This window comes from Microcaecilia unicolor, chromosome 12 (genome assembly GCF_901765095.1).
Source record: "Microcaecilia unicolor chromosome 12, aMicUni1.1, whole genome shotgun sequence".
Classification (NCBI taxonomy): domain Eukaryota; kingdom Metazoa; phylum Chordata; class Amphibia; order Gymnophiona; family Siphonopidae; genus Microcaecilia; species Microcaecilia unicolor.
The window spans coordinates 45,716,172-45,740,660 of NC_044042.1; the positions used below are offsets into that span (position 1 = coordinate 45,716,172).

General features: G+C 40.9%; 1 protein-coding gene across 5 annotated transcripts in view; it reads right to left on the reverse strand.

Annotated features, from left to right (window-relative positions):
• CADM1 (cell adhesion molecule 1) overlaps positions 1-24,489 on the reverse strand; it is a 748,407-nt gene that overhangs the window by 459,608 nt on the left and 264,310 nt on the right. The gene's annotated exons all lie outside the window — the stretch shown is intronic.

Consider the following 24,489-nt stretch of genomic DNA (forward strand, 5'->3'; position numbering starts at 1 on the left):
GGCTTCCCTCAGCACTGCTTACATTTTGGCTCTCATCAAGATGCCGCAGATGCACCACTCCCCCCCCCCCCCCCCCCCCCCACCTGTTCCACTGGCTCTACCTAAACAAATCCTGAGCTTGGTAGATCATTTTCAAGAAGTGTCCACACTGTGGGAAATTTGCTCAAATTTGTATGAAGACATCTCCAGTTCTCTTTTTCCTTCATCAGATATCTTCTTGTTGAATGCCCCTCCTAAGTTTGAAGTTAAGTACACTTTGACATTTTTTTGAATTAAAGTTATTATGTAAAATTGGCAACTTATTCAGTACACTGATGAAACTGACATGCTTTCTGGATTTTTATATGTATATGGAGTCTTTGACCGATGATGACTTTTTAAGGTGTTAAACCCTTTAGTGAATAAACTAGATTTAAGTCTTTTTCTCCATTTTTTAAAGACATCCGATTTATAATGAGCTAATTAGCACTGATAATTGGCTTAAAAGCAATTATTGACACTAATTAGATTTAATTGTAATATATGTATGTAAATTGCAGGAGTTCAAAATGGGGGAGTAGCAATGGAAGGGTCATGGGGCGGAACGGGGGCTTTCTTAAAACTAATGTGTATAGTTATAGAATAAGGAGGGAACGTGCTCAATTTAGGCATAAAGATTTGCCCTACATTTCAGTTGGTGTAAATGGCCGCACCTAAAGTTAGACGTCATTCCCAGGGGTAAGAGCTGTGCTTAAATTGCAGCTAACTTTAAGCGCAGCTTATAGAATTTTGCTTTTTTTGTGTGCCATATATAAAATTTACCCCTAACTGGTTTGCAGACTGGAATTTTGAAAAAAAGCCAATGATTTGTCCATTTAGTTCCTGAAGTTAATCTTTTTGAAAACTGACTGCTGCATGGTTGTTTTTGTTTTATGATGTGGAGTGGAGGAGTAGCCTAGTGGTTAGCCTAGTGCACCGGTCTTGCAATCCAGAGGTGGCTGGTTCAAATCTGCTGCTCCTTGTGATCTTGGGCAAGTCACTTAACCCTCCATTGCCTCAGGTACAAACTTAGATTGTGAGCCCTCCTGGGACAAAGAAATATCCAAAGTACCTGAATGTAATTCACCTTGAGATACTACTGAAAAAGGTGTGAGCAAAATCTAAATAAAATAAATGGAATGTTGCTACTCTGAGATTCTGCACGGAATCTTGTTACTCTTTACAATTCCAGAATCTTGCTATTCTTTGGGGTTCTACATGGAATGGAGTGGAGGAGTGACCTAGTGGTTAGAGCACTGGTCTTGCAATCCAGAGGTTGCCAGTTCAAACCCCACTGCTGCTCCTTGTAATCTTGGGCAAGTCACTTAACCCTCCATTGCCTCAGGTACAAACTTAGATTGTGAGCCCTCCTGGGACAGAGAAATATCCAGTGTACCTGAATGTAACTCACCTTGAGCTACTACTGAAAAAGGTGTGAGCAAAATCTAAATAAATAAATTATATTTAACAAATTGGCTTTTTATTTTGTTATTAGCTATTCCCTTCTGTACCTTATTTTGGTCTCTACAGGAAGAAATCAGTCATTTCAGCATACTCTGTTCTGCTGGGGGAAGTAAGGGCCAGACTGACATTACTCTCCAGCTCTGTTAGAGTCACAAAGTGGATTCCTGCCCCCACCCCTGAAATGGTAGCAGTTTTCCTCCTCTTACCCTGAAACAACAGCTGTCAGGGCACACTTACCTGGATGGTCAACAGATTATTTCCAATTCCGAGCAGGAGTATCAGCCCCTTTTAAAATAAGGCCATCACCCTCAAACTAAGGATGAGTCAAAGGCACTGACCAAATTCGCCAAGGATATTTAGTAAAAGTTCTCCGCCACTCCGTGACCATGGAAACGATTCTTCATGCGTATGCCCCGAATATATTAAGTTGTGCAGAAAGCCCACACACACACATGAGCGATTCTCAACTGTTATTGATAAGTATCACAAATTTATTAACAAAAAGACTGCAAATTACTGAGGTGAAACTTGTAATTTGCAGTCAAATGCATAATGCTCATTTTCCCTTTCCACAGACGCACACAGAAGGCAAATTATCAATTCCTGTAAATCATAATTAGTTCACAGGCAGTTTCTAATTCTCCCAAAGATTAGCTTTGCACAAGAGTGACTGCTTCTGCAGAGACCTTTCGCTGAACTGGAGGACATGGAATAAACAGCAAAACTGAGATGCAAGCATTATGACCACACATTAAAACCTTCGGCAAGTATGCAAGAAGTGGGGCATCAGCCATTTTTGCCTTTGTTAATGGTCTGTTTTGTTCCTTCATATGCTGAGCAAGGTCAAACATAGCTCGTGAAATACACCAAAAATCCACTTAACACCACACCAGCAACAGCTTGAATTCAGACAAGTGGTGTAAAGAGAGAATGGGAATCAGGCCCAATTTACAAAGGTCCCCTTCCCACCCCCACCCTGCATTTTGTGTGTACAACAAAAAAAAAAAAACACAAAAAACCTTTGCTAAACCAAGCTGTAGGTCTGAGATGCACTAGACACTACCAACACAGGAAAACAATAATACAAAGGAGGACAATCAAAATGCTAATGATATTGTTCTTTGCTGTTCAATTCCATAAACTCTTTCTGTCTCCAATCACTAGCCTCTTTCAGTTTTCATCACAGTAAAAGTCATAGGAAATAAAGGAAATAAGTAGTAGTTGAAGGGAGTGAGGGGGAATCTGATAGACATATTCATTCAAATATCTCAGATGGGCTGATATACAGTTTTCTGCAGAAAAGACATACCAACAATGTGCGAGGCTACAATTTGAGATCCCTGGCTCTATACTACTGCACTAGGAAAGGATAGGTTAGATGAGAGCATTGTGGTCTTTGATTGCCATTATTTTCTGCATTTCTGTGGCCTTTACAGAATGACAACTCCTTTGCCACAGTGCCTCAAGCTACCGAAACTGCAAGATGGAAGAAATCCTGCTGCATTTAGTAAGCTGCCATCTACTGTTAATGTCTGGCAGTCACGGCATCCGATACACTTCATGGCTTTCTCTCCTCAGCTACCTAAGTCTGGATCTGAAGCCCCCTTCCTGAAGATTTCCTGATGTCCCCCTTGAGACAAAGCCCTCCATCCCGATTACAAAGTCTGCAAAATCCGAGGCAATAGAGCACAATGGAAATAATTTACAGTGTGCCGCACCAGCATAACAGCTGGGAAGCTATTAACAGCACCACACTCTATACTGGATTTTAAAGTTAGAAATATTCTATATCATTGTTTTAGAACACTGGCCAGATTTCTAGGTGAGGCTGAGCCATTTCAATTCAAGAAAACATAAGTGAACACCATCTAGTTGCTCCACCTTGCAGTGACTTTATAGAGGCACCAGTGGTATACCAAGGGTAGGGCGGTGGAGGGAAGTCTGCCCCAGGAGTAGGCAGCCCCGTGTTCTTGTTCTGGGGCAGGAGACCAGCAGAGCTGACAGCCGCACGACTGCTCCGTGCACCCCACTAATAGGAGGAAATGAGGTGGGGATGGTGTGCTTCAGGGGGAGGGAGTGATGCGCTTCAGGAAGGGTGTGCCTTGGGGGGGGGGGGGGGTCACAGTGGTGATTCGCCCTGGTGGCAAGCAACCTAGGTACTCCACTGGAGGCACCTACATTTAGGCATCTATAATGTGCCAACTGGCAGTCTATTCTACATAATACCAGCATAACATGTCAAACACATGCCTAGAATTAAGGTGCAATCACTTCCACTAACGAGTGATCACATCTAGATCACAAAAGAACACTCATAGTATTCTATAATCAAAACATGTAACTTTTCATCCCATCCATGTTCTGCTCCACCCTCCAACTGCATCTCATTGCACTTAGGCACCATGATACAGAACGATAGCCAGAATATCAGCATTTATATGTGTGCTCAAACACCCCCTAATACTATAAAAATTGCCAAAAATTGCATGCCCAATTTTGGGTGCATGCCAAATTTGCATGTGCAATTTAATTGAATAACGAACCAAACGTAACTAATGTCTGCGCAAAATGTGTGCTAAGCGTTCCTGCTTATTCAACACTGGAGCACATCATACCTCATTCTCTGAGCATGACTAGTGTTGAATAAGAAGGAACGTTAAGCACACATTTTGCACGGACATTAGTTACATTTGATGCGCATTCAGCTCGTCAGCTGGTTTCTGCATCCCTAACAATATTATTTAAATGATCCCTGATGCAGGCACTTTGCGTTGAAACACAGCCCATGTCAGATCAATGGGATAAATTTGATATATAAGACACGTATTGCGATTAAAGGATTAGTCACACTTGTGAAGGCTCCTAGTACTTTTTCTTGTGTTCTGGACTTCCTTTTGTGCTTTGAACCCTCTCCTTGTTGGCTAAGGGAATCTGTCGGTCAGGTAAGTGACCTCATCTGGAAAAATAATCTAAGTATAAGCCTCTTGAAAAAGGAACGTCTTGAGCTCCGCTTTAAAGCGGGGTAGTGAGATGATTTGTCGGCAGTGAGATGGGTAAGGAGTTCCATAGCCTTGAGCCTTAACATAAAAACATAGTGAGCCTTATTCTACAAAGGTTATGCTCCTAAAATACAAGTGTAATCTATGTTCCTGCATACATTTAGGAGCATAAATTATTTTAAGAAATTTAGGAGTGTAAATTTTGGGAGCGTAAATTTAGGAGCATAACCTTTATAGAATAAGGCCCAGTATGTCTACTATGTTCAAGTAAAAGTTCTCTATGTGATGGAACGGACAGAAGGTTGAATAGCGCTTTTTTCTGACACCATATATAGAATCTAGCCTACAGGGCAATTCTAGAACAGGGTGCCTACAGTAATGCCCATCTTCTGTTCCTTAAGTGGCACCTAACTGGCAATGTGTGGAAGTGCACTAGGCACTACTATTTAAAGTAGCCCCTAATCCTGGTTTTCTATATATCGCACCTAGCGTTCTGCACCAAAATCCAAGCATATAACAATGCGAGTAATTTAATTGGCTTAACAAGCCAATCAGCGTTTTTAACAGCACTTCAGAAGCAATAATGAGCACTAATTTGTAATAATTAGAATTTACGTGCACAACTCACCAAGTGTATTCTGTAATGCAGAGCGCCTATATTCTAATGCACAGAGCCAAAAAGTGGCGTGGTTACGGGAGGAGGAAATGGGTGTTTTGTGGGCATTCCAAAATTAACATGGGCATTCCAAAATTAACATGCACTGTTATAGAATATTCCCCCTCTGCGCCTAAACCTATGTGCTGGTATTTACGCCATGTTTCCCTTGTTGTAAATGGATGTACGTAGTTCTAGGTGTCGAGATGTCAACGAAGCATAATCTATATACTATGTCTAAATGTAGGCGCCGCTTATAAAATAAGCTTAGGTGGAAATTTATTCTGCACTTTTTCAGGTGCCATATATAGAACCTAGCCCTAAGTGCTTTACAGGCTTATTTTCGAAAGAGAAGGGCACCCATCTTCTCTCAGGGTCGCCCAAATCGAAAAACGATTTTGGGCATCCTCAACTGCTTTCTGTTGCGAGGACGACCAAAGTTCACAGGGGCTTGTGAGCACCGTAGCAAAGGCGGAACTGGGGCGTGATTAAGAGATGGGCGTCCTCGGACGATAATGGAAAAAAGAAAGGTGTCCCTGACGAGCACTTGGCTGACTTTACTTGGTCCATTTTTTTCTTGCGACCAAGCCTCAAAAAGGTGCCCGAATTGACCAGATGACCACCGGAGGGAATCGGGGATGACCTCCCCTTATTCCCCCAGTGGTCACCAACCCCCCCCCCCCCCCCCCCCCCCCACCCTAAAAAAAAACAATTTTTTTTTTTGCCAGCCTCTATCCCAGCCTCAAATGTCATACCCAGCTCCATGACAGCAGTATGCAGGTCCCTGGAGCAGTTTCAGTGGGTGCAGTGCACTTCAGCCAGGCAGACCCAGGCCCATCCCCTCCTACCTGTTACACTTGTGGTGGTAAATGTGAGCCCTCCAAAACCCACCCGAAACCCACTGTACCCACATGTAGGTGCCCCCTTCACCCCTTAGGGCTATGGTAGCGGTGTACAGTTGTGGGGAGAGGGTTTTGGGGGGCTTAGCACCCAAGGTAAGGGAGCTATGCATCTGAGAGCAATTTGTGAAGTCCACTGCAGTGCCCCCTAGGGTGCCCGGTTGGTGTCCTGGCATGTCAAGGGGACCAGTGCACTATGAATTCTGGCTCCTCCCATGACCAAAGGGCTTGTATTTGGCCATTTTTGAGATGGGCATCCTCGATTTCCATTATGGCCGAAAACGGGGGTCGACCATCTCTAAGGTCGACCTAAATGTTGAGATTTGGGCATCCTCGACCGTATTATTGAAACAAAAGATGGCCACCCATCTTGTTTCAATAATACGGGTTTCCCCGCCGCTTCGTGGGGCAGTCCTGCCAGGACGCCCTCATGAAAACTTGGCCGCCCCGTTCGATTATGCCCCTCTTAGTGCACCAATGCAATGGGGTGTGCACGTGAGTGGGCCATGGGGGTAATGTAAGCGACATGCAACTTTTAGAATACTGAGTTGCGCACACTGCATGGCACATTTAGCCATTGATCTGATGTAAGTGAGCATGCCTAAGTTTTGGCATGGCAAAGCAGCTCTATGCTAGGATTTTGTTAGGGCTTAGGCATGTCTAAGTGTGATTCCAGAATTTGTCCCAAGAACACCTCACTGTGGTGCCTAAATCAATGTCCCAAGACAGGGAATTGCCCCCATATGTGGCAGTATTTGGTCACTCATGCTCAGTCCTGGCACCTTTATTCTTTATTACACTTGCTGTACCGCCTAAACTGACACACAGAGCTAAGCAGTTTACAACAAAAACCAAGTAATGCCTTCTAACAAAAAAAAGAACTACAATATTAGATAGGACCAGAGGGGGAAAAAGATGACAACACTCAAATACCAAACAAGCAAGCAAACAAAGGAAAAACCAATAGGGAAATGAAGAAAAACAAGAAAAAGGGATAAAGAGGAAAGGAATGAGGGCACCTGGACTAGACCATCACTTTCCAAACACCTGCATGAAAATAACCTAGTTTTTATTGGGGGTTTGAATCTAGGAAGAGAAAGCTGTCCACAAATAAAAATAGATTGTTCCAAGAAGCTGGGGCCAAAAAATAAAAAGCACTATGACGCGTCCATTCATATTTGGCAGCTTTTGAGCCAGGGAGTACTATATGATGGTCACTGATGGAGCAAAATAATCGCATGGGGGAATAAGGGATGGAGAGATAAGGCAGGGATCTTGACACCAGTTTTATAAAATTACACCACTTATGTCTCTGACCAAAATTAAAATCTTCATTAATCCGCCTTTCAGCTGGAGGGTCCCCACACTAGGCCACACCCCCATCTACTCCACTGGCATTATACAAGCAGTGAGAAATCTATTTTTTGTACACATAATTTAGAACATAATTTTGGCTCCAACCCTCCTGCAAGAGAGCTGAAAGCTTTAATAGGCAACAGCACTATTTATGATACTGAACAATAAATTGAATGCCATAAAAAATATAATACATTTGGTAATTAGCCTTTTCTTTGCTTCTAATTCAATGAATTCAAAATCACCCTTCAACACTGTAAGCAAAACAAGAAAATCACATTACTTTCTTTCCAGTATCTTGTCCCCATGCTCCCATTCCAAATGATCAGGATATTCATGTTTGTTGAAACTGCTATCATGGATTAACTTAAGGTCATTATTTCACACTCCGAGCTCTTTCATAATAAGCTAAAAAAATATATATATCAAGTTGCTTGGCTAACAAGAAAAATTAAATCCCATTAGCAATGCCTCTGGTGCACAATAAAGTCCCTTTTGTTTAGAAAGGTTAATATCCCCCCCAAATAAAAGGTGCAGAGGAAACCCGTTAAAATAATTACATCATGACATTTCAGAAAAGGTTGGCAGTCTGACATGGTCTGCAGCAAAGAAACAAACAAAAGAGAAAGCAAGGATTTTTTTTTCTTTAATAATTATCCCAGACTTCATAACCTGGGAAATAGTTGCAATTTTGTGTTGCTATTTCCCCTAGCTGTTGTTCCTGGTAGCTATACATCCTGCAATCTGTCTCCACCTACTGGTGGAAAATCGAATTTCCTGCCATTTGTTTGCATGCAGACTCCCCAACTTGGCTGACACCTTCTCCAATCAGAGTTTGCCAAAGAGCCCCCAGGAGAAGCTAAAACCACTTCAAAACTCAAACTCTAATCCAAATTTTCCTACCATTTCAGCAAAGCTAATATTCACACATTGCTGTGTCTGTCTTTCCTTATACACTTGCTCCTCTCCTCACTGCCACACCAGTATTCTCCCAGTTGTCTGCAAAACCTAAGACTCATCTACAAATTATTAATGTATCATAAGTTGGAAATTATGAAAAAAAAATGAGCTCTCTGTTCATTAGTTCTACCCCCCCCCCCCCCCCACAACCCCTCCTCTACAATAAATAACATAATTACAAGGTTTCAAACCCATTTCTTAATGCAATTTCATTTTGGTATCATTTAAGTACATATAAGTACATAAGTATTGCCATACTGGGTCAGACCGAAGGTCCATCAAGCCCAGCATCCTGTTTCCAACAGTGGCCAATCCAGGTCACAAGTACCTGGTAAGATCCCAAAACAGTACATTTTATGTTGCTTATTCTTATGCTTATACAACCTCAGAGCTGTAACACACATCTCGTCGAAGGCTTCATCAGCAGGTCTATAAATAATCCAAACCAACCCATTTCCCACATTTAAAGATTAAGTCACGCGGTTCTGCTTATAAATCGATAACACCTTTATTTTAGGCCTCCTCACTATGAAGAGAACTCCCATACACCACGTACAGTGTGACAGCAAAATTCTCAGCCGTGCTGAATGCAATTTCCATATATAATGCCAGGGACCTTAGAGCAGTGAAAAATGTCAACTTGTCCTTCTCCTCTTCCAAAAGATGGATGGAGAATATTTTTTTTTTCATTACCCCTGTCAGTAAAGTCATGTTTATACAGATCTGAAACCATCAGTGATCTTCAACTCCAAGGGCAACCACCTAGGCCTCTGCTCAAGACAGATCTGCTTCTGGCCTTTGGGAAATCAACAGTGTTTATCAACTTGGTTAAAACATTTCATGCCAAAAGAATCTGCCCACAAAGCTGCATACCAATGAGCAGAGAACAGGATGACATACGATTGGAGAGTATCCCTCTGATAGACTGAACAAACAACCTTTCCCTTTTAATATATCAGGCCCTCTTCTCTCTCCACCCTTGTCCCACCAATACACCACTTCCAGAGATATATCCAATCAATTACCAGGAGACTTACCAGTAGCTCTATCATTCACTATCACTCTACTCCTCCTATTACATCTTGTCTTATATCTTCATCTTTCCATATAAATGTAAGAACTTAGGGGGCAGAGACCTCCTTATCTATTGTATCCGTAAGACTAGGACTATTTCTTACTGTATTATTATAAGAATTTTATTCTATTATCCTAAAAAGTGTTGCATATGGCAAATGTATATCATTTAAAAATAAAACTAATCAGTGGTAATACCTATACAGTAATTTTTATGTCTTATATTCATGAATTGATTAATGATCATATTTTAAACAGATTTTTTTTTTAAAATCTATGCTGCCTTTTTGTTTCTGACACCCTTACATAGAAACACAGAAAAATGAAGGCAGATAAAGACCATATGGCCTACCCAGTCTGCTCATCCATGGAATCTACTTTCCTTATCAATTCCTTAGAGATCCTATGTACTTGTCCCAAGTTTCCTTGAATTCAGGTATAGGCCTTGTCTCCACCATCTCCACGGGGAGGTATTTCCTCAGGTTACTCCTGAGTGTCTGCCTCTTTCACTTTCATCCTATGCCCCTTTATTCTAGAGCTTCCTTTCAACGGAGAAAGACTTGGCTCATGTGTGCATTTATGCCATGGAGGTATTTAAACATCTCTATCATATCTCCTCTCTTGCCTTTCTTCACATTGAGATCTTTAAGTCTGCCCCATATGCTCTTGTCTCATGATTTCTTATTGAACTTGTATATTGTTTAGATCTTATTTGTAGTATATCAAATAAAGATAATCTATGACCTGAATGCACCCAGGGCCTCAACCTATTTATCTACATAAGTACATAAGTACATAAGTAGTGCCATACTGGGAAAGACCAAAGGTCCATCTAGCCCAGCATCCTGTCACCGACAGTGGCCAATCCAGGTCAAGGGCACCTGGCACGCTCCCCAAACGTAAAAACATTCCAGACAAGTTATACCTAAAAATGCGGAATTTTTCCAAGTCCATTTAATAGCGGTCTATGGACTTGTCCTTTAGGAATCTATCTAACCCCTTTTTAAACTCCGTCAAGCTAACCGCCCGTACCACGTTCTCCGGCAACGAATTCCAGAGTCTAATTACACGTTGGGTGAAGAAAAATTTTCTCCGATTCGTTTTAAATTTACCACACTGTAGCTTCAACTCATGCCCTCTAGTCCTAGTATTTTTGGATAGCGTGAACAGTCGCTTCACATCCACCCGATCCATTCCACTCATTATTTTATACACTTCTATCATATCTCCCCTCAGCCGTCTCTTCTCCAAGCTGAAAAGCCCTAGCCTTCTCAGCCTCTCTTCATAGGAAAGTCGTCCCATCCCCACTATCATTTTCGTCGCCCTTCGCTGTACCTTTTCCAATTCTACTATATCTTTTTTGAGATACGGAGACCAGTACTGAACACAATACTCCAGGTGCGGTCGCACCATGGAGCGATACAACGGCATTATAACATCCACACACCTGGACTCCATACCCTTCCTAATAACACCCAACATTCTATTCGCTTTCCTAGCCGCAGCAGCACACTGAGCAGAAGGTTTCAGCGTATCATCGACGACGACACCCAGATCCCTTTCTTGATCCGTAACTCCTAACGCGGAACCTTGCAAGACGTAGCTATAATTCGGGTGATGACGTTACATTATACATCCCATACAAACATGATCTGGTGGAAATCACCAACGAAATCAAGCTAAGCTTAAACATCATGAACTCATGAGCAAATGCATTCCAACTAAAACTCAATACAGAAAAAACACACTGTCTCATCATCTCATCCCAATACAATACATACAAACCCACAAACATTAACACCCCAGGATACACCCTCCCTGTCTCAGACAGCCTGAAAATTCTCAGGGTAACAATCGACCATAACTTATCACTAGAGACCCAAGCGAAATCCACCATAAAGAAAATGTTTTTCTCAATGTGGAAACTCAAACGCGTAAAACCATTCTTCCCGAAGGAAATATTTCATAACCTGGTACAGTCCATGATACTAAGCCACACAGATTACTGTAATGGAATCTATACAGGATGCAAGGATCAAATCATAAAGAAACTTCAGACTGCCCAAAATACAGCAGCCAGGCTTATATTTGGAAAAACACGTTCTGACAGTGTCGAACCGCTCAGAGAAAAACTTAACTGGCTACAAATCAAACAACGTATCACTTTCAAAATCTGCACGACTGTTCATAAAATTATTTATGGCGAGGCACCAGGATATATGACAGACCTCATCGACCTGCCAACCAGAAACACTACAAAATCTGCACGATCATACCTAAACCTCCACTACCCAAGCAGCAAAGGACTCAAATACAAATCCACCTGTGCAGCCAGCTTTTCCTACCTAACCACACAACTATGGAACGCACTGCCAAAAGCAGTAGAAACTACGCTCGACCACCTAAATTTTTGGAAAGCACTAAGGACAGACCTGTTCAGAAGAGCATACCCCACCGACCCAACATAAAAATACCTGGTCACCTGTGACACAATGTAACCAAAGACCGTAACGGACATTACATGACTCTTCTTCCCCCTTTCCCTCTCTAAGTTCCCTCCAACTGTACCTACCATACATGTACCTCATTCTACCACAATATCACTTTGTATTCATTCATACCATGTATTTGTTCAGACCGTAATTGACTAATGCCGTTAACAGTTATATGTAAGCCACATTGAGCCTGAAAAAGGTGGGAAAATGTGGGATACAAATGTAACAAACAATAATAATAATTTCATGCTGTTTTTCCCATTCATAAAAAACTCATCGTCTAAGTAGTCTGCGACTTAAACTGCAAATTCAGAACTGCAGCTGCAATGCATGCCACCATCACTAGGTTCATGTTACCATAGCCAAAATGGCACCACACCCACCAGCTGAGAGAGAAGGTTGGCAGTGCATTACTGGCACTGTGGAATAACATCAGCAGCTTGGATTACCACTTCCAGTCCCATTCAAGTTTTTGAGACCCTCCACAGCATCTGCTGGCAACATTCCAAAAACAATTCTCCATATTCATAAAATTCAGCTATGTCACCTGTCCTCTGGCAAGAAATTCCACAGCTTGGTTGTTCATTGAGCAAAATAATACTTTCTCCAGTGTGACCTTGAATGGTCATGGTTCAGCATCTTTGTACAATTATTTTTCTGGTCTAATTAGAGGTGAGTCAGTTTGCTAAGGTTCCAGTTTTCTCCAGGGTAGCAATAAAATTCTATCTTTTTACATAACATTCAATGTGGCATGTAAAATTACATCACTTGCATCTTTGGCATGTTCCTAGAAGTATTTACTTGTTGACTTTAGTTTCAGGAAATGTCAATTATTTGTTTTATGAAGGCATGACCAATGTCATGAATCCTTCTGGATACACTATGCAAGATTTTTTTGCCATCTGACTTTAGTCAGAAATCCTGTTCTTGGAGTTCTTCAGCATGTTCTACCCTTTAGTTTGACAGGGGTTTACCTTCCTAAATGATGGAGGGCTACAGATGTTAGGCCATTGTTTAAAAAAAAAACTCAATTCTGGGCTTGATCCTAACAGAAACACCTGTTGTGAGCTTTTCAACAAGTGCAGGGGAGACAGAAGTATGATAATCCTATTTTGTCGCATTCTTTAGCATTGTGGTCTATAAAGTATACACTTTTAATAGGGATTAAAGAACTTTCATGCTTATCTCTGCTTTCAGTTTTATCAAATTTTTGCCCCTAATTGGGAATCAAGAGTTCTAAGTGGGTAATAGAAGAGGCGACTCTGGAATTTGAGTCAGCTTTACTCTGATGGGGTATTTTGAACTTTTTGGGATTTTCTGGCTAAATATGATATTCCACGTATAGAACTTTTATCTATTTGCAATTACATCACCTTCTTCAGAAAAAAAAAGAAACCCTTTTCATCAATGGCTAACAGGGGCCTTAAGCCCTTTTGAAGAATTAATCCGCAGCGGCTCCCGGCAACATAAAATGATATCTAATTATACGATTTACTGAAGATCCAGGAGTTCTATAAGCCTAAATAGAACTTATCAGCAAATGTAGTGGAAAGAGGGGTGAAATCCTTATTAGGTTGTATGTGGAACTATCTCAAATTGCTCGTTTTTCTCCTAGGTACGAGAATCACTGTTCACAGGACTACAGGCAGGAGTACACATACATATTTGTTGGGAGTGGGTTCCTGTCTGCCATCTATGGAATGAGTATACAAAGATTTTTTCTTCAATGATTGATTTATTTATATCGGCTGATCTTGCCTTTTTTTTCCTTTTACAGTTACCACCTGCTTTGATACCACTGGACGTTTCAAGGGTACTTTTGCCCTGTATAGTGGTTATTCACCGTGAGGTGGCAAAGCATTGGCGTACCAAGAAGCTCCCTACGCTTTCACAATTGAGGGGAGCCCTCTTGCTTATTACTTGAGCAAGTTGATGTTTCGAAGCATGGCCAGTTTGAGAAATCTGAGAAATTGTGAGCACCTTTATCTTGATTTCAGCTTAAGAATACATAGCTGACACTCAATGTAACACCCTCATTCTGGTACCTTCTTGAGGAGCTACTGCTTCACACCGGCCTGCCCTCTTTATATTGTGCAATTGTAAACCTACCTACCTTTCATAGCAAATTTGTTTGCATTTGTACCTTTGAGGATTTTTCTTGTATCTTAGTTTTGTTAGGATTGGGAGGAGGTGGTACATATGTGTGTTGAATTAGCATGGGTTTTCAATTTACTTTTGTATTCTGGTTATGTTTTCACAAACGATAAAAATAAAGTTAAATAACTCTCTCTCTGTTAATTATCGGCCAGTGTTCAATATACCTTTTCTGGATACAACTGTAGAAAAGGTGGTATTGCTGAAACTTAGATCCTTCATTACGAAAATCAACGTGCTTCATCCACGCCAATCTGGATTTAGGGAATGTCACAGAACTGAAACTTGTCTACTGTCACTGATCGATAAATTTAGACAATTTTTGGATTCAGATCCAATGATGCAATAGCAGCAAATTCACCTATCAGCCACGTTTGATTTGGTTAACCATCTTCTGTTAACTAAACTTGCTCCTATAGGTATTGGATGAGTAGCCCTTTGATAGTTTTCCTCTTATTTATCAGATAGAAATTTTTCAAGCCTTTGTGATTTCTACCTTATCTGTTTCTCAACCACTGCAAACAGGGTGCCACGGGGCTTAGTACTGTCATCTGTCCTGTTTAATTTGTTCCTTAGTCCCTTGGCCACCCTTTTTCAAGCAAGGAGTAGGGCGTGCAAGGGTCTTATCTTATCTGAAAAGTACATGTGTGTGCCTGAACAGTGAGAATGTATGCATATGTGTAGGTCTGTGTGTACGTATGTTTCTGTGACTCTGGTGGGGACAGTCTCATATAAACAGTGTCCCTTTGAAAATTTGGAATGGAGTAGAGAAGTCCACTGCTATACAGGTTCCTGGGTGTTTGCTAAATAAAGGGAAGTTTTCAGCTTAGGGATTTTACTCAGCTAACTATTCAGTTACCTGGGCAAATTTCTTTGAAAATTATCCTAATACTGCCTCCACTCTGCCCTATATCCTATCGGAAGCACCAAAGAAGCTAAATATTGCCTTTTGCTTCTTCCATTTGCGACGCTTTACTTGCAGACAAACCTTCTTATAAATCTATACCTCGGACACATCGCCCATAAATCTCACTCTTTTGGGGTAGTCCACCCTTGGCATCTCTAGTTTGTATTAGAGACAATGGAGAGATAAAATACCTTGTTCAATTTCCCAGGTTCTCAGCTCGCTGCTTCAGAGCTAAGTTACCCAACTCTTGCAGGGAGACTTTTTAGCTAGTTCTGTTTTTGAACTTACATCCCAATTTAGTGTGTGATTTGTAGTCCTTAATGCTGCCTACTGAAATCACTGCTACAGGTCCCATAATGCACCAGGATAGAGTTGTCAGAAATCCAGGACTAGCCTGAAATCTCCCTCCTGGAATGAAGTAACAGCACCTGTTCAGATATAAAATTTAAGCCACTCCATTTAATGCTTGCCTAATCCCCCTCTGTTAGTGCCACCATGCATATAACTCAGTGCTGTACTTTTCCTTGCTACTTACGGATAGGGTTACCATAGGTTTTACCTGGACATGTCCTCTTTTTGAGGACATGGACGTCAACCGGGCGAGGCCGCTTCAACTCTTGGCGGCCATTTTGAATCGGCACCGGGACCGTCAGCTTTGCAAGGGGAACAGAATGCAGGGCAGTGCTCCGAGCAGGAAAGAGGGGGCTCTTTCCTGCACCGAAGAGGTCACTAGACCACCAGGGCAGTAGAGTAAGGTAAGGGGAGGGGAGGGGAGGAAAGGACACCTTTAGGGGGGTGTGACGGGGGCTCTGAAAGGGATGGGGTGATAAGTGACGGGGCAGGTGTGGCAGGACATGTGTCCTCTTTTTGGGGGGGACCAAATATGGTAACCCTGCTTATGGAGAGGAAAAATGTGGGGGGGACAGCCATGACTAACAATATGGAGAGAGAAAAACAGGAAAAATTAATGTGTCTCAAGGAGGGAAAGAAACCAAATAAATGGGAATCCTTGGTAGGGAGCCCCAGAAATGTATGTTTGCCTAGGACCCAATATAGCATTCATCTGATTCTGTTCGTGACATCGCAAATATCTCCTGTGGAAATGAGTGGAGTAGCACACATGGAGCCTGGTTGTGAACTACAAGAAGCCCAAGTGCCAGGATAAAAAATGGTTGCAGGCATTTCCTTTAAATGGGAAAAGAAATCTACAAGAGCAAACTTGGGCAGAACTAGGCCAAACAGCCATGACATAATCCGTACAGAGCCTGCTGCAGTGGAAGCATCCAACTTGCCAATGCTGTCCCACTTTCTACAATTTCAGCTACAGACCAGCAGCAGGGTCTGAGGAGTCAAAGACACAAAAGCACACTTCCCTCCAAGCACAATCATTTGAAAGTATTTTGTGAAGCAGTAGGTAGTACCTTTTAAGCATTTAATGCTTCCAAGATCCATCTTGGAAACTACACAGATTACAGAAATAAATGTTGTACAAATGCAGCAAGATCACATTACCTCCAGCAGTGCTTTCCCATAAGTTTCCAATCAGCCATGATTCATGAAGAGAACATTGCTAATTCACAGTAATTAGGTATACAGTAGTATGCTTCACTTCTCGGTGCACAGATCTTTCTTTAAAACAACTGCCTTTATAATAACTTTGATTACTACAAACTAAAGTCTTACCCCCTCCTGTTCAAAAAAGCCCCTAATTCTCACACAGAATTTGTTGTAAAAAACTTCTCAAGCATAAAACTTCTCTGCTTTAAACACACTGGTTAGAATAAGAGGACAGTCTTAAGTCTGGATGAATGCATAAGGCTAGCAGGAGACCCAGGTTCAAATTACAGTTGCCAACTTGCTTCCATGAATTGGGACTGGGAGCACTGACACATCCATTATGCCATAAAGGGTTCTTGGATGTTACCCAGCCCTACAAAATGTTCAGAGAAGTTCCAGTATGTAGAAGCATCCAGCTGAATGAAGTATTCGGTCAGTGATGCATACAGTAATGGCCTAGTGGTTACAGCACCACTCTTGACATCCAGAGGTGGCCGGTTCAAATCCCACTGCTGCTCCTTGTGATTTTGGGCAAGTCACTCAACCCTCCATTGCCTCAGGTACAAACTGTGAGCCCTCCAGGGAAAGAGAAATGCTCAGTGTACCTGAATGTAACTCACCTTGAGCTACTACTGAAAAAGGTGTGAGCAAAATCTAAATAAATATAGTAGGAATGGGGCTGTCATTTGCAACAAAATGCTGTTCACTGATGACAATGTGCACTCTTCTTAAAGGGCATACACTGTTTCCCGAGAGTGCATGCATGCGCACATATGCATGATGGTTCACGAATGCTTGCAATATTTTTTATTTATTTTTGTTACATTTGTGCCCCACGCTTTCCCACTCATGGCAGGCTCAATGCGGCTTACATATACAGGTACTTATTTGTACCTGTGGCAATGGAGGGTTAAGTGACTTGCCCAGAGTCACAAGGAGCTGCCTGTGCCTGAAGTGGGAATCAAACTCAGTTCCCCAGGACCAGAGTCCACCACCCTAACCACTAGGCCACTCCTCCATTCTAATATCAATATCAGGAAAAGAGCGCACATTCTTTAAGAAAAGTGCATACTATTGACATTTGGTCTTGAAAAAAAAAAAAACCAGAACGAGACATGAAAATGGCAACTGGCTCATCCCTTGCATATAGCCCATTCTCATCAGGTGAACCCTTGAGTAACTAGAAAGAGACGTTTCCCAATGGATAGAAGGAAGGTTGAGGCTCTTCATGGCTCCTGGAGGAAGACAAGGCAGAATGCCATTCTTCATGTAGGAATATGGAAGTAGGAATGATTCCAAGAAGGATCCAGCTACACTTTACACTCAAAAGGGGTCCTACTCCAAGATCTAAGGGAAAAAACATTCACTCAAGAGACTGTCTTAACAACCAGATATTGCGATACTAACCATAAGCAGATTTCAGTGTTCTTAGCAAGTCTAATGGATGTCCAAGTTTGCTTGCAAGATTTACTCAAGTGGCATGAGAGTTTGTGCGTTGTGATTTGAACACTGAAACTGTGTAATTATTTTTTGTACTACCTAAGGGGGCCTTTTACTAAAGCTTAGCTCGAGTTATCTGCAGCAGTGCCCATTTTATTTCTTTGGGCCCTGCTGAAGATAACTTGAGCTAAGCTTTAGTAAAAGACCCCCTGTACTTCTAATTTCTGCCTTTAGTAAAGTATGGTTTTGTTTGGATCACTACTCATTGTGTGGAGCCTTGTAATGAGAAACAGTATTTATTTACGACATTTATATCCCACATTATCCTGAACAAGCTGAAGTTCAATGCAGCTTATACTAAAGAAAAACATCAAAAATATGATATAGTCAGATAATTATAACATTTAACATATTAGGAATGTCACGAAGCTAGGCTAGAGCATTGATTATGTTGAAATATATGAGAGATGAGAGAGACGGCAAAATTAGTTTATTGTATTTTTTGACAAGATATATAATTAATAGAAACACCTTTAGTAATTTATGGAATCTCAGATAACTTTCTAAGTACCTTAATTGCTTGGGTAGAGAATTCCAAAGTTTGGTACCCTCATATGTGAAGCCTGTGACAAGGACTGATTTGTAAGGAAGACCTTTGCAGTTTGTATAATGGAGCGTGAGTTACTCTCTAGATATTTTAAGTGTATTAGGTGAAGATAAATCAATTAGTAGTTGCATGTAGAAAGGTGATAAAACTATATATGATTTGGTAAACAGTCAAGTATATTTTAAAGGTGATCCTTGCATTTATGGGAAGCCAGTGAAGTTTTAACGAGAGAGGGAAAGCCTTCTCAAAGTGAGGAGCACTGCATACAATGCGGGCAGTAGTATTCTGTGCTGTTTGTAATTTTTTACCTAGTGAGATTTTAATACCTACATATATGGAATTAAAATAATCAAGTTTGGATAGTATCAAAGATTGGGTGATAGTACAAAGTGTGGAACTTGAGAAGAAAGGATGCAACCTTTTTAAACTTCCATAGTGTATGGAAGATACTCGAGACCACCTTTGAGACCTGAGCTTCGAATGATAAATGTTGGTCGATGGTGACGCCCACGATTTTCATTGATTGATTTAAGGCATATGATATATTGTCAGTAATGAAGTTTTTCAATGAAATGGATTGATATGAGTTGGTAAGTATGAGGATTTTAGTCTTTTCCCAATTTAATTTGAGTTTGAAACTGGATGCTCAAGGTTCCCTCATATCTAAGCTGGTTTTAATCTTGTGTATAATTTCTAGTAATTCCCTTTTGAAGGGGATATAAATGGTGATATCAGCAGCATAGATGAAGGAATTAAATCCATGAGCCTCCAAGTAAGTTTCCACGTTTATTTAAAACTTTCTACCAAGCCTAAGGGGAAAAACCAGCAGTGGTGCCACCATGATATTAAATAATATGGGAGAGCTCTGGGGAATGATATCCTTGGGTCCCATGGTTTACGCTCCTTTCCACAGGAAGAATTGTGGCATTACTTAATTGCACTTGTCCATCATTTCTACAAAATCTGCTCAAGGCGATTCTCAATAGACATCTAAATAAATAAATTCAAACAATAAAAATGTAGCTATACCACTTCCATTATTAGCCCAAACTACAGAAAACAAACAAACAAACAAACAAACAAAATTAGAGACCCCATAAAAGCTAAAATATCATCAGACCCCCCAAACTGACCATAATTCAGACAAGCCAAAATGCTAAACACTAAAAGACCACCAAAAAGCAGGGCCCCATAACTTCAGACTCCTTCATGAGCCAAACATCTGGTACTACAACCAGGCCTTGACTAATTCATGAAAATGCAGGTAATCAATTTTTCTTGTCTAACAGGGTCTAACAATTTGCTCCAAAGAAAAGGGGTACAACTACAAATGTCCTTTTTCTATAAGTGGAAAGACACCTAAATGCGGAAGGTATGCGGAGAAAGTCCCTTACCCAAACAAAGAGAAAAGGGCTCTTACTCCTGTTTCCTTCATCCCATCTAAACAGTTTCTCTCCCAGGTCAACGGCATTTTTAAAACTGCTCCCACCTCGTAGCCAGAGCCAATTAGTGGCAAGACAGCCAATAAAAGAAAAACCCGCAGAATATACCTTAACCCCGCAACAGAGCTACAGCTTTTTTGTAACATGGATTATTTTACATAAAAAGGTACCACTGTGATTTCTTCCTTTCACCTGGTAACGCCCATCTTTCTAATCTTTGCAAAGTATAATTCTGCAGAGACTTGGAAGTGCCGATTTTACACATATGAATAACAATTTTTTTTTAATCTGAAAAATAAACAGATAAGTGACTGAGGGAGATAACTGCACAGATGTAAGCTGATGAAAAGAAAATATACATGAGCAGCAAGGGTGCTATAGCAGACTGACTGACTGCTAACAAAATAGTGAAACAAGAATTCCTTAGAGGGATAGAATGCAAGCTCTCTAATTTTTTCTTCAACCTCAGTTTGATATGAGAAAGGACAAATATAAATTTTCATATAAATATAAATAAAGTGGGAGAAAGGAATATAACACACTCCTGCATCCATCCAAATAAATCATTCTGGCATTTTTCGGTGTCTGTGTTCTAGAGGGCTGCCTTCTTCACCTCACTGCTAAAACGGAAGAAAATAAAAATATGGAACACATCTGGTGCATATGTCAAACGTCATCTGATGTTTTTCTACAGATGCTCTCGTCTGGGAAGGAGGGGGGTTATTTTGTTTCTACTGACTGCACTGGGCAAAAAAAAAGATTCCAGCTTACTGATGAGTAATACAAGGCTGAAAGGCATGGGCTGCTTACATGAAATTATTGCAGATGGTAGGCTATAAATCCCTCTTTATCTTGTTAAAAAATTGGGGTGAAATTTTCAGCAGTGGTGACAATTGTTACAATTAAAACTCCAACAGCAGCATTTAAATTATTCAGGAGAGTTCTATAAATGGTGCTTAAAATTGCGCTCACAAATTTGCGCATGTGCCCAATTTAATTGTGTAACGAGCCTATTTGCGCCAATAATTGGGCGCCAACATTCAATTATTGGCAATGCTTGGCAACAATTTAGATTTACATGCACATCTTGCTAAACGCCAACTATTAAAGATGTGCATGCAGACTCTATAGTGTGTAACCAAAAAGGGGCATGGCCAAGAGAGGGCATGGGCGGGCCAGGGGTGTTCACTAAAGATACAAGCACTATTATAGAACGGGGGATCTGCACCTAATTTAGGCACAGGGATGGTGTAAATCATTGTCCCTAAAAGTTGGGTGCTGATCCCAGCACTATTTACTATTCTATAAACGGCACCCAACTTGGAGCACTGTTTACATAAAAGCACTGAGCGCACATTTTTTGGTACCCAAATTTGTGCATCATTTACTGAACTTAGTCATTATGTACAGTCAACCTCACTATGGGGGCAATTGAATAACCAGGTGCCTAGGCGCAGCGCAGGGAACACATTCTATACCAGCATCTCTGGGCACAGACTCCATTATGCAATACTAACGTAAGTGGTAAGAACACTGAGGCACGTCCACTTACGCCAAGTTTATGGCAGGGGTAAATGGGCATGTCTAAGAGCTGCACTTACATGCATAACTTACAGTATTTTGTAAGTTGTGCATGTAACTGAGAGACACGCCCATGTCCCACCCACATGCACAGCCTCAAACATGTATGATCTAAGGCAGTCGTGCATATTTAACAGAATACCACTCTCACACGTTTGCATGTAAACATACATTATCCCCCAAATTCTATATATGGCGCTCAAAACTGTGGGGCCCTTTTACTAAGCCGCAGTAGGGCAAACACGTGGGTAGCAAGCACCAAATTGACACTGCTACCGGGGTAGTGCAGGCCCAGTGGTAATTCCAAAGTTGGCACATGCTGTTTCCCACAGGAGAAAATAATTTTCTATTTTCAATCGGGGGGGGGGGGGGGGCGTTCCCAGTGGTAATTGGCAGCACAGCCACATTGCCGCGCGCTGTCTGATTACTGCACAAGTAGCGCTTGAGTCCTTACCACCAAGTAAATAGGTGGTGGTAAGGGCTCAGGCAGTAAATAGCCATGCACTACTTTTAATATTAGCATATGGACGTTTACTGCCCCTCTAAAAAAAAAAAGGCCTGTTTACCTGTCGCAGTACAAAATGTCACACCCAGCATGCATCAATTTCACACGTCCAAAACTAGCCCAGGCCACTTAACACAGCTTAGTAAAAGTGCCCCTGTGTGTGCAAATTTGGGCGCACACCCTATTTGCACATGCAATTCAATTGAACAAGCCAATCAGTGCCAATAACTGGGCACGATAAATTATTGGCGCTAATTGGCAACAATTTGAATTTACACATGCATCTGCCTAGATAAAGATGCACACGTAAAGGTTTAAGTGTGGATCTGAAAATGGGGCATGGGTATGAGAAGGGCATGGGTGGGTCAAGGGCATTCCTAGAATTTGTGCGCACTGTTATAGAAAACGACAACACTGTGCCTAATTTAGGCACCAGGTTTAACACCAGTTTTCAGTTGGTGTAAACTCTCGCGCTCAAAACTGGGAGCTGATCCCGGCGCACAGCGCTACTCTATAAATGGCGCCCAATTTGGAGCAAGCATCATTTATACAGCTGACTTTTTTTCAGCGTCTAAATTTGGGCGCCATTTACTGATTTTAGCCCTATACATGCACAAGTGCTAGTACTCTCACACACACACACACACACACAAATGTTGTCTAACTTGAGGCATCCTGTAATAGAATGAGCAGGTTTACATATACCCCTGGAATCTATATACGGCGCCTAGATTCCACACAGAGATACACGCATAACTAAGGGGCCCTTTTACTAAGCCACGTAAGCGCCTACACGTGCCCAACGCAGTTCAATTTTGAGTTATCGCCCAGCTACCGCATGGCCCTTGTGGTAATTCATTTTTGACGTGCATCCGCTACGAATGCCAGAAAATATTTTTATTTTCTGGCACGCGGGGCAGTAATCGGGTGGTAATCGACATTTTATGGGCATAGACCATTACCGCATGAGACCTTACCGCTAGGTCAATGGCTGGCAGTAAGGTCTCAGACCTAAAATAGACACGCGGAAAGTTTCGTTTTGCCGCACGTCCATTTTCATCAAAAATTTTAAAAAACGCATTTTTTACAGGTGCACTGAAAAATGATTCTGTACGCACCCTATAAAAACAGCGAAGATGACACTAAATAACAATAAATTGAAAAAATAGAAAGGAAGATGAAAACAGGAAAAAACATAAAAAATGTGACAAAGAAAAAAATCCAAAAATATACACTTAAAAATAAAAAAATGAAACACAAAATGTGTGTATAAACAAAATTAAAAATCAGAAAAAGACGACACAAGAATGATGCAAAAAATAAAAAATTAATTAAAATAATATAATTTATTAAGGTGATATGACTCGACACAGCTGTGTTTCGGCCAAACCGGCCTGCATCAGGAGTCTGTTACACCATGTGTATGTTCTCTGGCAATATAAATTCTTGTAAGGAATTCAATAAAATGTCATTCAATAACACTCTACCTTTAAAAAGGCTGTGTGCGTAGTTTAATAACAATCGTAATGAAGAATTCTGTTGTGAAAAGTGTAGCTATATCTTATGGAGCAGAGTTTCAAAGCTACTGGCGTTCACCGGTGAACGCCAGTAGCTTTGAAACTCTGCTCCATAAGATATAGCTACACTTTTCACAACAGAATTCTTCATTACGATTGTTATTAAACTACGCACACAGCCTTTTTAAAGGTAGAGTGTTATTGAATGACATTTTATTGAATTCCTTACAAGAATTTATATTGCCAGAGAACATACACATGGTGTAACAGACTCCTGATGCAGGCCGGTTTGGCCGAAACACAGCTGTGTCGAGTCATATCACCTTAATAAATTATATTATTTTAATTAATTTTTTATTTTTTGCATCATTCTTGTGTCGTCTTTTTCTGATTTTTAATTTTGTTTATACACACATTTTGTGTTTCATTTTTTTATTTTTAAGTGTATATTTTTGGATTTTTTTCTTTGTCACATTTTTTATGTTTTTTCCTGTTTTCATCTTCCTTTCTATTTTTTCAATTTATTGTTATTTAGTGTCATCTTCGCTGTTTTTGTTTATTGTTGTTTTTGCGAAGACAGGTTTCTTCTGTATTTGGTACTCTGTACGCACCCTAAACACGCATCTACACTACTGCAGGCCATTCTTCAGCGCGCCTTTGTAAAAGGGCCCCTTAATTGGCGTAACAAGGTAATCAGCATTTTTAACAGCACTTAACAAGCAATAATGAGCAATAATTCACAATAATTACAAATTATGCATGGAAATTGTTAAGCGTATTCTATAAAGAACTGCGCCCAACTTGCAAAGCTCACAGTTCAAAACAAACGCACGCAGCTTAAAAGGGTCGTAGTTGTAGG